The sequence below is a fragment of the Salvelinus alpinus genome, chromosome 4 (assembly GCF_045679555.1).
Source record: "Salvelinus alpinus chromosome 4, SLU_Salpinus.1, whole genome shotgun sequence".
Taxonomy (NCBI): domain Eukaryota; kingdom Metazoa; phylum Chordata; class Actinopteri; order Salmoniformes; family Salmonidae; genus Salvelinus; species Salvelinus alpinus.
The window spans coordinates 22,939,258-22,954,254 of record NC_092089.1 but is presented as its reverse complement, the minus strand read 5'-3'; the positions used below and the strand labels follow the sequence as shown (position 1 = coordinate 22,954,254).

Sequence of the window (14,997 nt, the reverse complement as noted above, 5' to 3'; positions counted from 1 at the left end):
ATATGAACTATAACCTTTAGTATATGAATTATAACCTTTAGTATATGAATTATAACCTTTAGTATATGAACTATAACCTTTAGTATATGAATTATAACCTTTAGTATATGAACTATAACCTTTAGTATATTGGGTAGTATATTGGGTCATATTGGGTCACATTTCATTAATGCTAATACACATCTTGTCCAGTAATAGTTTGGCTAGTTGCTCGGGGCTAGTTGCTCTGGGCTAGTTGCCCTGGGCTAGTTGCTCTGGGCTAGTTGCTCTGGGCTAGTTGCTCTGGGCTAGTTGTTCTGGGCTAGTTGCTCTGGGCCAGTTGCCCTGGGCCAGTTGCTCTGGGCCAGTTGCTCTGGGCTAGTTGCTCTGGGCTAGTTGCTCTGGGCTAGTTGCCCTGGGCTAGTTGCTCTGGGCTAGTTGCTCTGGGCTAGTTGCTCTGGGCTAGTTGCTCTGGGCTAGTTGCTCTGGGCTAGTTGCTCTGGGCTAGTTGTTCTGTGCCAGTGAGGAGAGAAGACTGTAGTTCAGAGAAGCACATCTGTGAAGAGTTAAAAAAACACTGGACTTTTCCTGCTGACAGAACTGACTCTATCTGTCTCCTATGTGCAAAGCCACTACTACCATATAGATGATATAATACTGTGACTGACTACTACACTGACTGACTTATGCACCATAGCCAGACCACACAGGTCAGCTTGCTAACACATAGATACAGTCAATGTGTAATGCTGTAGTGCAAAGGCTGAAGGGTTTCCAAAAGAACAGGATTCGTTGCTAGTTGGTATGGTTATGAGGCCTCTTGGTACATTGCATTAGTTCCAACAACTCTTAGGCTTTCTCATCCTGTCAGGGTGTGTTGAGATCTTTCAACATGGCATTGCATCTCAGGTGTTGTTTCTTGTCTCACCATTGGGTGGCAGTGTTGAGCAGTAGAGCGTGACTCCAGTCTACTATGACGCAGTGCTGCAGGTAAACCGTACTACTAACACACAGGCTGCTGCAGCTTGGAGAGTCTCTACTCTGACTCGCAAAATCTGTCACTGCTGCAGATAGCAACATACACCATACCCTACTGCAGTCTCTGCCTCTCCCCTTCAGCTCTCTCTCTCTCTCTCTCTCTCTCTCATCTGTCTCTGTCTCTGTCTCTCTCTCTCTCTCTCTCTCTCTCTCTCTCTCTCTCTCTTCTCTCTCTCTCTCTCAGCTGTACATAGTCCATCTGTAAACTACCCACCCAATTTACCTACCTCACCCCCCATACTGCTTTTATTTATTTACTTTTCTGCTCTTTTGCACACCAGTATCTCTTCTTGCACATGATCATCTGATGATTTATCACTCCGGTGTTAATCTGCTAAATTGTAATTATTCGATTTATTGCCTACCTCATGCCTTTTGCACACATTGTATATAGATTCTCTTTTTTTTTTCTTTCTACCATGTTATTGACTTGTTTATTGTTTACTCCATGTGTAACTCTGTGTTGTCTGTTCACACTGCTATGCTTTATCTTGGCCAGGTCGCAGTTGCAAATGAGAACTTGTTCTCAACTAGCCTACCTGGTTAAATAAAGGTGAAATAAAAAATAAAATAAAAAACTCATGTTTTCCTCTGTCATGAACACAGATCCGTTTGGTCTCCAATGACCTCTGACCTCTCTGCTCCCTGTGTTCACACTCTCACTGTTACTTAGACCTCAATAATTATGCTTCCCTCCTTCTTCAAGCCAAAGAGAGAGGCCCAGGTGACCCCTGTGCACGATCACACACACACATGCACACACACACACCTTTCATCGTAGCAGGCAGGGGCCTCATCAGTAACACTTTGCCCTTGGGTGTCATGTTGCTCTACGGCCTAACAGAACTCATTATAACATATATTCTGTCATGTTGATCTACTGCCTAACAACAGAACTCATTATAACATATATTCTGTCATGTTGCTCTACGGCCTAACAACAGAACTCATTCAAATTCCATCGCTGTCCTGATCATTGTGGCACTGGAGAGTTTGATATATTCCTGACTGTTGGTGTGTGCATGTGTGTGTGTCTGTGTGTGCTTGTGTGTGTGAGATTATGAGTCATGAACATAGACCCTAACACAACCCAACGCTGCCCGTTGAAACCTCTCACGTCTATGAGTGATCTGTCTATACAAACAGCTGGCCCTGATTCTATTCAGAAGGGTGAGAAACACACACAGTTTCTTGGCTGGATGGTGGACGGGGCATATGTTTGAGATTCACAGCACAGCAACAGACCTCTATTCATCATTGTTGTTTTCAGTCACAGATTAAATCCCTTCCCAGCTGAAGGTCTGAGTGTGTATGTGTATGTGTGTGTGTCAACCAGCTCCTTGGGCACGCATAGATTCTTCCGGAGACACCGTCAGCCAGCAGTAGAGCCCAGCCAAGGCCTAACAGACCCCCTCACCTCTCTGTCTCTGTCTCTGTCTCTGTCTCTGTCTCTGTCTCTCTCTCTCTCTCTCTCTCTCTCTCTCTCTCTCTCTCTCTCTCTCTCTCTCTCTCTCTTCTCTCTCTCTCTCTCAGACAGCACTAGTCCACCAGCAGAGACTTAGACAACACCCAACCCCCACAGAAAACCCTTAATGCAAGCACTTCTTACATCGTGCATACACAGACCACGCATACACACACACACACACACACACACACCACGCATACACACACACACACACCACGCATACACACACACACCACACATACTCACACACACACCATGCATACATGCACACACCACGCATACACGCACACACACACGAGCGCACACACACACCACGCACACACCGCGCACACACACACACGCACATACATACACGCTGTTGCAGAAAACTATGTATTGCTGGGTAGTTGCAAATGGATTTCTCAGTTGGTCAGAGGTTGGTTGAGTGGCTCTAGACTGACTGGGTTGTGTTCCAGGACACATGTTGAGGGATTAAAAACTGGGCTGTGTTCCAGAACATATGTTGAGTGATGTATTGACTGGGCTGTGTTCCAGGACACATGTTGAGGGATTATTGACTGGGCTGTGTTCCAGAACACATGTTGAGTGATTATTGACTGGGCTGTGTTCCAGAACACATGTTGAGGGATTATTGACTGGGTTGTGTTCCAGGACACATGTTGAGGGATGTATTGACTGGGCTGTGTTCCAGAACACATATTGAGGGATGTATTGACTGGGCTGTGTTCCAGAACACATGTTGAGGGATTATTGACTGGGCTGTGTTCCAGGACACATGTTGAGGGATTATTGACTGGGTTGTGTTCCAGAACACATGTTGAGGGATGTATTGACTGGGCTGTGTTCCAGAACACATGTTGAGTGATTATTGACTGGGCTGTGTTCCAGGACACATGTTGAGGGATTATTGACTGGGCTGTGTTCCAGAAGACATGTTGAGGGATGTATTGACTGGGCTGTGTTCCAGGACACATGTTGAGGGATTATTGACTGGGCTGTGTTCCAGGACACATGTTGAGGGATTATTGACTGGGTTGTGTTCCAGGACACATGTTGAGGGATTATTGACTGGGCTGTGTTCCAGGACACATGTTGAGGGATGTATTGACTGGGCTGTGTTCCAGAACACATGTTGAGGGATGTTTTGACTGGGCTGTGTTCCAGAACACATGTTGAGGGATGTATTGGTGGGATTACTGGGATGTCAACAGTAAGTCAGTTTACTGGCTACTGTTTCACTCCTTACATCACCAAAGAGTCCTGTAAAGTTGAGCTGGATGCCAGGAGACAGTGGACACATTCTCCCCTGATGATAGGATTGTTGTAGGGAACAACATTTATTTATTTTCCGTACCCATGGCAACACAATCCTACCACATTCCCAGCATGCTCTTCTTTCAGAAGGAGATCTGGGCCCATAGAAGCGCTAGATTGCTGCTCTAGGATACCATTTTTTTTTTTTAACAGAATTTATAAGATAATATGGGCAGGGAGGACCTGATCCTAGATCAGTGCTCCTACTCTGAGATGCTTTGTGAACATGGGCCCTTATGGCAGGTAGCCCGGATACTGTATGTCGTGCAAGTAAATCAGCAGATTCATCAGTCTCTCTGCCAGCAGGCACCATGCCCCCATCACCGTTCCTATCACCATGTTTCTGCTGCGGGAGGGGCACTGCCTGTCCTGATGACTCTCCTCTTTAGTCTACACCATGTGTGGGAAAATCAACGCCTCCTGCAGCATGCAGGTTTCGGCAGGTTTCGACAGGTTGGTAACCATGGTGACGCTGATTCAGAGTTGAGATGTGGGATCTGATCACTGGAGGGTGGAGAGGGGAGAACAGTTATGTAGGTTATTCATCAGACTGTTCCCCTGCTAAAACCATGAACACGATTAACACCGTAGCTCCACTTTCATGTTCGAGTGTTGATCGTCAATCAACCGTCTGGATTTCCAGTCAGACATTTATTGTGTTTTATTCTTGGATGTAAGATGGTTATCTGCTCATTCACTTTGCTAAATAAATAAATAAATAAATAGCTTTCTACAGAAATTATCAAATAATAAAGTAAAATGTCAAATGACACATGATCATCAATAAAGTCTGGGTCAGAATCAACCGTCGCTGACAAAACAGTGTGTCCCTGACGTGTCACCTTAATTTAACTAGGCAAGTCAGTCAAGAATAAATTCTTATTTACAATGACGGCATACACCGGCCAAACCCGGACGACGCTGGGCCAATTGTCCGCCGCCCTATGGGACTCCCAATCACGGCCGATTGTGATACAGCCTGGATTCGAACCAGGGTGGCTGTAGTGACGTTGCGCCACTCGAGAGGCCACTTGATGATACACTTCCTGATTCCACTTCATGCTACAACAAGGACAGTGATTTTGCTCATCAGCCAGGAGGCTGCCAGAGTTTAAGCACTAATCCAAGAGGAGTATGTTTTAGGAGGGGGGACAGAGGAGCCAGACGCCAAGCCAATCAGAGATGGCATGGTAGTCAACATTCCTCCACAGTGTATCAGTGGCATTTGCACAAAGGCTCTGTGCGCCTCATCTCAGGCCTGAAGTCCAGTCTGCAATAAAACTGTCAGGGAGTTATTCCTGCCCGCCACAAAATGAAGCCCTTCTGCAGAAACAGACAGCTCTTTCCCCTGTCCGCAGTCCGCACACCGGCGCGCCTCCCAAAGAGGCCCTCCTTTAATGAGAAATAGCTCAGCTCAGATTAGTTCCATACCAGCTGGCACAGATAAGTGCCCGCAAAGTATGGTCCTTTTTTTTTTAAACATCACTGTATTTGAGAAGAGGGAGAAGAAGAAAAACACAAAGTGGAAAAGAGAGGAAACTAGGTATTCTGTTGGAACTGGACCCCGACTCTGGAATCCTGTTAGCTTCAAAACCTTCTTCTTCCAGAGAGAAGATGGCACAGACTTCAGCATCGATGGGCTGATTCATTTGTCATTCACTGAGAGGTTTGCCAAGCTAAATCTATGGCTGGCAGAACGGAAGGTGATGACACAATGCATAAAGTGTTGTAAAATAAATAAAACATCCAGGGAAAGGAACAAAACCAAACAAAGCAGAGATCAGGAGGTATAAGAGATGAAATACCAACGGGAGACAAATCCCAGCAGCCAACAACTGGTGTACAGCCAGACAGTCATATAGAGTAAGTTATACTGTACGCCGTTTAAGAGAGTCTGCTAAATGACCAAAATGTAAAAATATAAAGTGCCTTCTGAACCCTGATCACCAGACTACGGAGTCTGATGTGAGCGACCGAGAATCAAACCCAGGAACTCCCGTGTACCACAATACTGTGTTAGCCTGTTGAGCTAAAGCCTTAGCTTACACAAGTCTTACAGATCTTAGGCACGGTTACTCATTATGTGAGCATAATTAACTGAACCACCTCTGTTACACTGGCAACGTGAAACTAGTACCCCACTGAGAGAGACAGAGAGAGAGAGGGAGAGAGAGAGAGACAGAGAGAGAGAGAGAAAGAGAGAGAGACAGAGAGAGAGAGAGAGAGAGAGAGAGAGAGAGAGAGAGAGAGAGAGAGAGAGAGAGACAGAGAGACAGAGAGAGAGAGAGAGAGAGAGAGAGAGAGAGAGAGAGAGAGAGAGAGAGAGAGAGAGAGAGAGAGAGAGAGAGAGAGAGAGAGAGAGAGAGAGAGAGAGAGAGAGAGAGAGAGAGAGAGAGAGAAAGGCTAGGGTACAGCTGAGGTCATCACCCACATTCCTGACCTTTCAGTCTTGCTTCTTACCTGAGGCTTCTTTCACGTACACGCTTTTGAGCAGGTAAAACCTGATTACTGAATAAGATGAAAGTATCACTTTTATAATGTTCTGTATCCTGCAGCTGTGTGCCTTTGTTCAACTAACCTCTGTCAGTGCATGATACTGGAATAGCCACAGGGATGTTCTGATCTCAAAATGACAATAATTACTGAGGTAGTAAAATATGAATGGCTATAATCACCTAGAATCTCCTCCCTTTTCCGTGGGGAGAGAGAGGAATGATGTTCTGGGCTCTGACACAGAGGCAAGCCTGGAATCTACAGGGTTAGTCCTCTCACCCCAAGAACCGACAAACCAACAGACAGATACACAGACAGACAGACACCTCTGGATCAGTGCTGCCTCAATACTGGAGAAGAACCTTTCACAAACAGATGTTCACAAGTTCTGGTTGTCATAACCAATATCCAAGAATCAATTCTGTAGACAGTCATGTGACATGTTCACTTTTTTTATTATGAAGTCTAAACGCTATGCCCTTAACTTCCTGTCTCTATCCATCTCATTGTTAGAAAACTGGTAAATGTATGAGCATCTTCTGTCGGTCTAACGATGGACTCAATATACCTGCACTCTTTCCCTCGACAAGAACATCCACTCCCTCGCTTTCATGCCTTTGTTACCAACGACTCCATCAAATGTAAAGGATGACAAGCACTGCTCAGGCTTTAAACAGCTGAACACATAAACCATATCCAAGGGCCAGCCAAGAAACCCACAAAGACCCCACTGGGTCAGACAGACCCAAGAACGCAGCTTTCAGGAAGGCTCTCAGACAAGAGGATGGTGTGGAGAGATGGAGAGAATGATGCAACAAGTGGGCCCTGTTTACAACGTATAGTATTCTGGATGGGGAAGCACATCTGAGCCATTGAGACAGGAATAGAACTGACCTACTGCATATACCAGAAGAGGCTGGTGGGAGAAGCTATAGGAGGACAGGTTCATTGTAATGGTTGGAATGGAATGAATGGAACGGAGTCAAAAAGTGGTTTCAATATGTTTGATGTGTTTGATACGTTCCATTAATTCCATTCCAGTCATTACGATTAGCCCATCCTCCTATAGCTCCTCCCACCAGCCTCCACTGGTATAGACGTATGACCGTATGAACTCACACTAAGACAGACAAACACAACACAGTGTATTTACTCTAGCTGGGGCACAGACAGACACACAGACAGACACACTGGGTTCATAGGAGACAGACAGACAGACAGACAGACAGACAGACAGACAGACAGACAGACAGACAGACAGACAGACAGACAGACAGACAGACAGACAGACAGACAGACAGACAGACAGACAGACAGACAGACAGACAGACAGACAGGTTTCACAGGAGACAGACAGACTGGGTTCATAGGAGACAGGGTCAGCACACCTGTCACTTGTAAAATGGCAGATATTTTATTCGGTGCCACTGATTGGACAGATGTTATCCTTAGGGAAGGCACTGTAACCTATAAACCCCATCTTGTTTGGGAGAAAAATGACAAGCAGGTAACCAACTTTCAGGGGTTTATAGGGCTATGATGATGTTGGAGGTTGTGACGACAGTGGCCTGTTCTATTGTAAGGTGAATGACTCTCTAGTTATTTAGGGCAATCTCTGGAAACAGAGTACGAACTCATTTGGGTTTGATATCCTATCCACTTGAGCCCTAGTACAACAACTGCTGAGTAAATGTGGGAGTATGCTAGTTAGTATCTACCACATTCAGCTGCCACACAGCATCACCCCCCACCGCTGTTTACTTTAAGTGACTAAACGCTGGTGTGTGGAGATTCTACTGCGTACATGGATATACTATACTGCCTACTCCATGATATACCATACTGCCTACTCCATGATATACCATACTGCCTACTCCATGATATACCATACTGCCTACTCCATGATATACCATACTGCCTACTCCATGATATACCATACTGCCTACTCCAGGATATACCATACTGCCTACTCCATGATATACCATACTGCCAACTCCATGATATACCATACTACCTACTCCATGATATACCATAATGCCTACTCCATGATATACCATACTGCCTACTCCATGATATACCATACTGCCTACTCCATGATATACCATAATGCCTACTCCATGATATACCATACTGCCTACTCCATGATATACCATACTGCCTACTCCATGATATACCATACTGCCTACTCCATGATATACCATACTGCCTACTCCATGATATACCATAATGCCTACTCCATGATATACCATACTGCCTACTCCATGATATACCATACTGCCTACTTCATGATATACCATACTGCCCACTCCATGATATACCATACTGCCCACTCCATGCTATACCATAATGCCTACTCCAGGATATACCATAATGCCTACTCCATGATATACCATAATGCTTACTCCATGATATACCATAAAGACTACTCCACGATATACCACAATGCCTACTCCATGATCTCCCATACTGCCCACTCCATGATATACCATACTGCCTACTCCATGATATCCCATACTGCCTACTTCATGATATACCATAATGCCTACTCCATGATATACCATACTGCCTACTCCATGATATCCCATACTGCCTACCCTGTGATATACCATACTGCCTCCTCCATGATCTCCCATACTGCCTACTCCATGATGTACCATAATGCCTACTCCAGCATATACCATAATGCCTACTCCGTGGATATACTATACTGCCTACTCCAGGATATACCATACTGCCTACTCCATGATATACCATAATTCCTACTCCATGATATACCATACTGCCTACTCCAGGATATACCATAATGCCTACTCCAGGATATACCATAATGCCTACTCCAGGATACACCATAATGCCTACTCCAGGATACACCATAATGCCTACTCCAGGATATACCATAATATCTACTCCAGGATATACCATAATGCCTACTCCAGGATATACCATACTGCCTACTCCATGATATACCATCATGCCTACTCCAGGATGTACCATAATGCATACTCCAGGATATACCATACTGCCTACTCCATGATATACCATAATTCCTACTCCATGATATACCATAATGCCTACTCCAGGATATACCATAATGCCTACTCCAGCATATACCATAATGCCTACTCCGTGGATATACTATACTGCCTACTCCAGGATATACCATACTGCCTACTCCATGATATACCATAATTCCTACTCCATGATATACCATAATGCCTACTCCAGGATATACCATAATGCCTACTCCATGATATACTATACTGCCTACTCCGTGGATATACCATAATGCCTACTCCATGATATACTATACTGCCTACTCCGTGGATATACCCCGTATTGTACTCTGTTACTGTACTGCCCACTCATGACCTTTAACACAGTGGTCAGAGATGGTTGCTCAGAGCTCAGTCCCAGTCTGGATTTAGCCCTGTTGTGGAGCCTATCCTACTGGGCAGTCTGGGCAGCCTGGGCCACAGAGTCTGTGAGAGAGAGGTGAGTGTGGTTGGCCTCTAAGCCTGAGGTCAGCCAGAAACATCTGGGAGAAAGTGGGAGAGAGCGAGAGAGTGATGGACAGAGAGAAAGAGGGGGAGAGAGAGCACTCATATGTGGGAGAGAGAGCCACAGCACTGCCTGCCATGGCAAAGACAGAACTAGTCCCATCTTTGTTCTCCTGGTATTTTTATGACAACGCATCAGGTTCATGTGCAATGGGCCCTCTCTTGTCACGAAATACAGAGTGGCAGAAACAAGCATCTCTCTCTCTCTCTCTCTCTCTCTCTCTCTCTCTCTCTCTCTCTCTCTCTCTCTCTCTCTCTCTCTCTCTCTCTCGCTCTCGCTCTCAATTCAATTCAATTCAAGGGCCTTTATTGGCATGGGAAACATATATTTACAAGTGAAATGGATAAACATATCAACATTTTGATTTGTTTTCTAATTCTTTGTGGGTAATCTGAGAGAAATACAGTATGTGTCTCTAATATGGTCATACATTTGGCAGGAGGTTAGGAAGTGCAGCTCAGTTTGTGGGCAGTGTGCACATAGCCTGTCTTCTCTTGAGAGTCAGGTCTGCCTACGGCAACCTTTCTCAATCACAAGGCTATGCTCACTGAGTCTGTATATAGTCAAAGGTTTTCTTAATTTTAGGCCAGTCAGTGGTCAGGTATTCTGCCACTGTGCCCTCTCTGTCTAGGGCCAAATAGCATTCTAGTTTGCTCTGTTTTTTTGTTAATTCTTTCCAATGTGTCAAGTAAATATATTTTAGTTTTCTCATTATTTGGTTGGGTTTAATTGTGTTGCTGTACTGGGGCTCTGTGGGGTCTGTTTGTGTTTGTGAACAGAGCCCCAGGACCAACTCTCTGTAGGCGATGGCTTTGTTATGGAAGTTTTGGGAATTCTGCTCTGCATGCATTATTTGGTGTTTTTACGTTGTACACTGACAATGGTTTTGCAGAACTCTGCATGCATAGTCTCAATGAGCGGACCCCAGACCTCACAACTCTAATCTCTCTCTCTCTCTGCCTCTCTCTCTTTCTCTCTCAAGGCCAATCCTGTTCCTAATTCCTGGTGAGAAAGCAGCAGTAATTAGGGAGTGGGACCTCCCAACATGGGTACAGGCTACATTGTGAAACTGGAGGGCTTCTCTGCTTTCATCTTAGCCCTGTGGAACCCAAACATGAGGTGGATGATGGTTCAGTGAAAGGAGATGAATGCAGTAGGGGGGAAATCATTAGGAAGTAATGCAGGTGAGGATGAGATCACTACAAATTAATCTGGGCTTTGAGTGCAACCAGGAAGGAAACAAACAATTAGTGGAACGAATGTTAAAGTTTACTAGGTCAGTTATCCACACACACACAAACACACAGACGGACAGACACGCACGCACACACACACATGTTCGTTTACAGTTTACACAGAAGAATAAAGACATTAATTAATTTGTTCCTGCCACTTGGAGTTTCTTCAAATGTTTGGGGAGAATGGATGAGAGACAGATGGGGAGAATGGTTTTGATTAGAGAAAACCAAGCACGGCCACACAGACAGAAAGAGAGAGAGAGAGAGAGAGAGAGAGAGAGAGAGAGAGAGAGAGAGAGAGAGAGAGAGAGAGAGAGAGAGAGAGAGAGAGAGAGAGAGAGAGAGAGAGAGAGACTGAGTGGCTCTTTCATATTGGGACCAGGCTTTACAGGAAGGCCCGGCTACTCTACCCACAGGGCTCCACTGTCCCTGAACTTCCTTACCCAGAGGGGGACAGGGAAACTGCATCTGCATCAAATTACATGTTATTTGTCACATGCGCCGAATACAACATGTGTAGACTTTACCGTGAAACGCTTACTTACGAGCCCTTTCCCAACAATGCAGCGTTAAAAAGGAATAAAAATGTGCCCCCCCCCCAAAAGGAAATATTAACACAATCAAATACTGAACTAAAATGTAAAAGCAACATGTAAAGTGTTATATGTTCCATATGCACAAAAAGCTTATTTCTCTCAAATGTTGTGCACAAATCTGTTTACATCCCTGTTAGTGAGCATTTCTCCTTTGCCAAGATAATCCATCCACCTGACAGTGGCATATCAAGAAGCTGATTAAACAGCATTATCATTTCACAGGTGTACCTTGTGCTGGGGACAATAAAAGGCCACTCTAAAATGTGCACAACACAATGCCACAGATGTCTCTAGTTTTAAGGGAGCTTGCAATTGGCATGCTGACTGTAGGAATGACTGTTAATTTCTTTACTATAAGCCACCTCCAACCACGTTTTAGAGAATTTGGCAGTACGTCCAACTGGCCTAACAACCGCAGACCACGTGTAACCACGCCAACCCAGGACCTCCAGATCCGGCTTCTTCGTCTGAGCCCAGCCACCCGGATAGCTGATAAAACTGTGGGTTTGTACAACTGAGTGTCAATGCAAATAGTCTGGGTAGCCATTTGTTTAAGCTGTTCAGGAGCCTTTTGGTCCCAGACTTCGCACTCCGGGAACTGCTTGCCGTGCGGTAGCAGAGAGAACAAACAGCCTATGACTTGGGTGGCTGGAGTATTTGACCATTTTTAGGTCCTTCCTGAAAGGAAGTACATCTGTTGATCAGGTGAGGATTGAGATACTGGCCCATACTGGTCCAAAACCCATACTAGCGTACTAAACTATTACAGACTACAAAGGGAAGCACAGCCGCGAGTTGCCCAGTGACACGAGCCTACCAGACGAGCTAAATCACTTCTATGCTCGCTTCGAGGCAAGCAACACTGAGGCATGCATGAGAAGATCAGCTGTTCCGGACGACTGTGTGATCACGCTCTCCGTAGCCGACGTGAGTAAGACATTTAAATAGGTCAACATACACAAGGCTGCGGGGCCAGACGGATTACCAGGACGTGTGCTCCGGGCATGTGCTGACCAACTGGCAGGTGTCTTCACTGACATTTTCAACATGTCCCTGATTGAGTCTGTAATACCAACATGATTCAAGCAGACCACCATAGTCCCTGTGCCCAAGAACACAAAGGCAACCTGCCTAAATGACTACAGACCCGTAGCACTCACGTCCATAGCCATGAAGTGCTTTGAAAGGTTGGTAATGGCTCACATCAACACCATTATCCCAGAAACCCTAGACACACTCCAATTTGCATACCACCCAAACAGATCCACAGATGATGCAATCTCTATTGCACTCCACACTGCCCTTCCCCACCTGGACAAAAGGAACACCTATGTGAGAATGCTATTCATTGACTACAGCTCAGCGTTCAACACCATAGTACCCTCAAAGCTCATCACTAAGCTAGGGAACCTGGGACTAAACACCTCCCTCTGCAACTGGATCCTGGACTTCCTGACAGGCCGCCCCCAGGTGTTGAGGGTAAGTAGCAACACATCTGCCACAATGATCCTCAACACTGGAGCTCCCCAGGGGTGCGTGCTCAGTCCCCTCCTGTACTCCCTGTTCACCCACGACTGCATGGCCAGGCACGAGTCCAACACCATCATTAAGTTTGCAGACGACACAACAGTGGTAGGCCTGATCACCGACAACGACGAGACAGCCTATAGGGAGGTCAGAGACCTGGCCGGGTGGTGCCAGAATAACAACCTATCCCTCAACATAACCAAGACTAAGGAGATGATGGTGGACTACAGGAAAAGGATCAGCGAGCACGTCCCCATTCTCATCGACGGGGCTGTAGTGGAGCAGGTTGAGAGCTTCAAATTCCTTGGCGTCCACATCAACAACAAACTAGAATGGTCCAAACACGCCAAGACAGTCGTGAAGAGGAAAAAAAAATGTCAAAAACCCCAGCCACCCCAGTCATAGACTGTTCTCTCTACTACCGAATGGCAAGCGGTACCGGAGTGCCAAGTCCAGGACAAAAAGGCTTCTCAACAGTTTTTACCCCAAGCCATAAGACTTCTGAACAGGTAACCAATGCTTACCCGGACTATTTACATTGTGTGCCCCCCCCCCCCCCCCCCCCCAACCCCTCTTTTACGCTGCTGCTACTCTCTGTTTATCTTATATGCATAGTCACTTTAACCATACATCCATGTACATACTACCTCAATTGGCCCGACCAACCAGTGCTCCCGCACATTGGCTAACTGAACTATCTGCATTGTGTCCCACCTCCCGCCAACCCCTCCTTTTACGCTACTGCTACTCTCTGTTCATCATATATGCATAGTCACTTTAACCATACCTACATGTACATACTACCTCAATAAGCCTGACTAACCGGTGTCTGTATATAGCCTTGCTACTCTTATTTTCAAATGTATTTTTACTGTTGTTTTATTTCTTTACTTACCTACACACACACACACACACACACACACACACACACACACACACACACACACACACACACACACACACACACACACACACACACACACACACACACACACACCTTTTTTATTCGCACTATTGGTTAGAGCCTGTAAGTAAGCATTTCACTGTAAGGTCTAGACCTGTTGTATTCGGCGCACGTGACAAATAAACTTTGATTTGATTTGATTTAAATAGTATGCGTAAAAAGACAGTTTTATAGTATGTGAAATTTCCGGATGTGAAATCAAATGCGCGATTACGTTGACTGCCTGCATTCATTCATTTTGGTACAGCTCATCAATGTATCTGATTATTAGCTGTTATCAGCTGTAAGTCAAAAAAGATGAGTGAATTTTACTAGATCAAACGGCAAAATTAGCATGCAGTTTAAGTATGTAGTACACTAGCATGGGTATTCGGACACGACCACTGTAAGAGCTTTTTCTTTTTTATCCGATCTTAAGGAAGAACTTATTTGCATTGCAGTGGTAGAATATGGTCACAGCCAGTGGATGGCTAGTCCAGCTAGTCTCATACAAATGAACCTGAACATCTAAATCAGTGGTAGAATATGGTCACAGCCAGTGGATGGCTAGTCCAGCTAGTCTCATACAAATGAACCTGAACATCTAAATCAGTGGTAGAATATGGTCACAGCCAGTGGATGGCTAGTCCAGCTAGTCTCATACAAATGAACCTGAACATCTAAATCAGTGGTAGAATATGGTCACAGCCAGTGGATGGCTAGTCCAGCTAGTCTCATACAAATGAACCTGAACATCTAAATCAGTGGTAGAATATGGTCACAGCCAGTGGATGGCTAGTCCAGCTAGTCTCATACAAATGAACCTGAACATCTAAATCAGTG

General features: G+C 45.2%; 1 protein-coding gene across 5 annotated transcripts in view; it reads right to left on the bottom strand.

Moving 5' to 3' along the window:
• The window catches only part of fhod3b (formin homology 2 domain containing 3b), a 240,357-nt gene that overhangs the window by 93,080 nt on the left and 132,280 nt on the right, over positions 1–14,997 (bottom strand). The gene's annotated exons all lie outside the window — the stretch shown is intronic.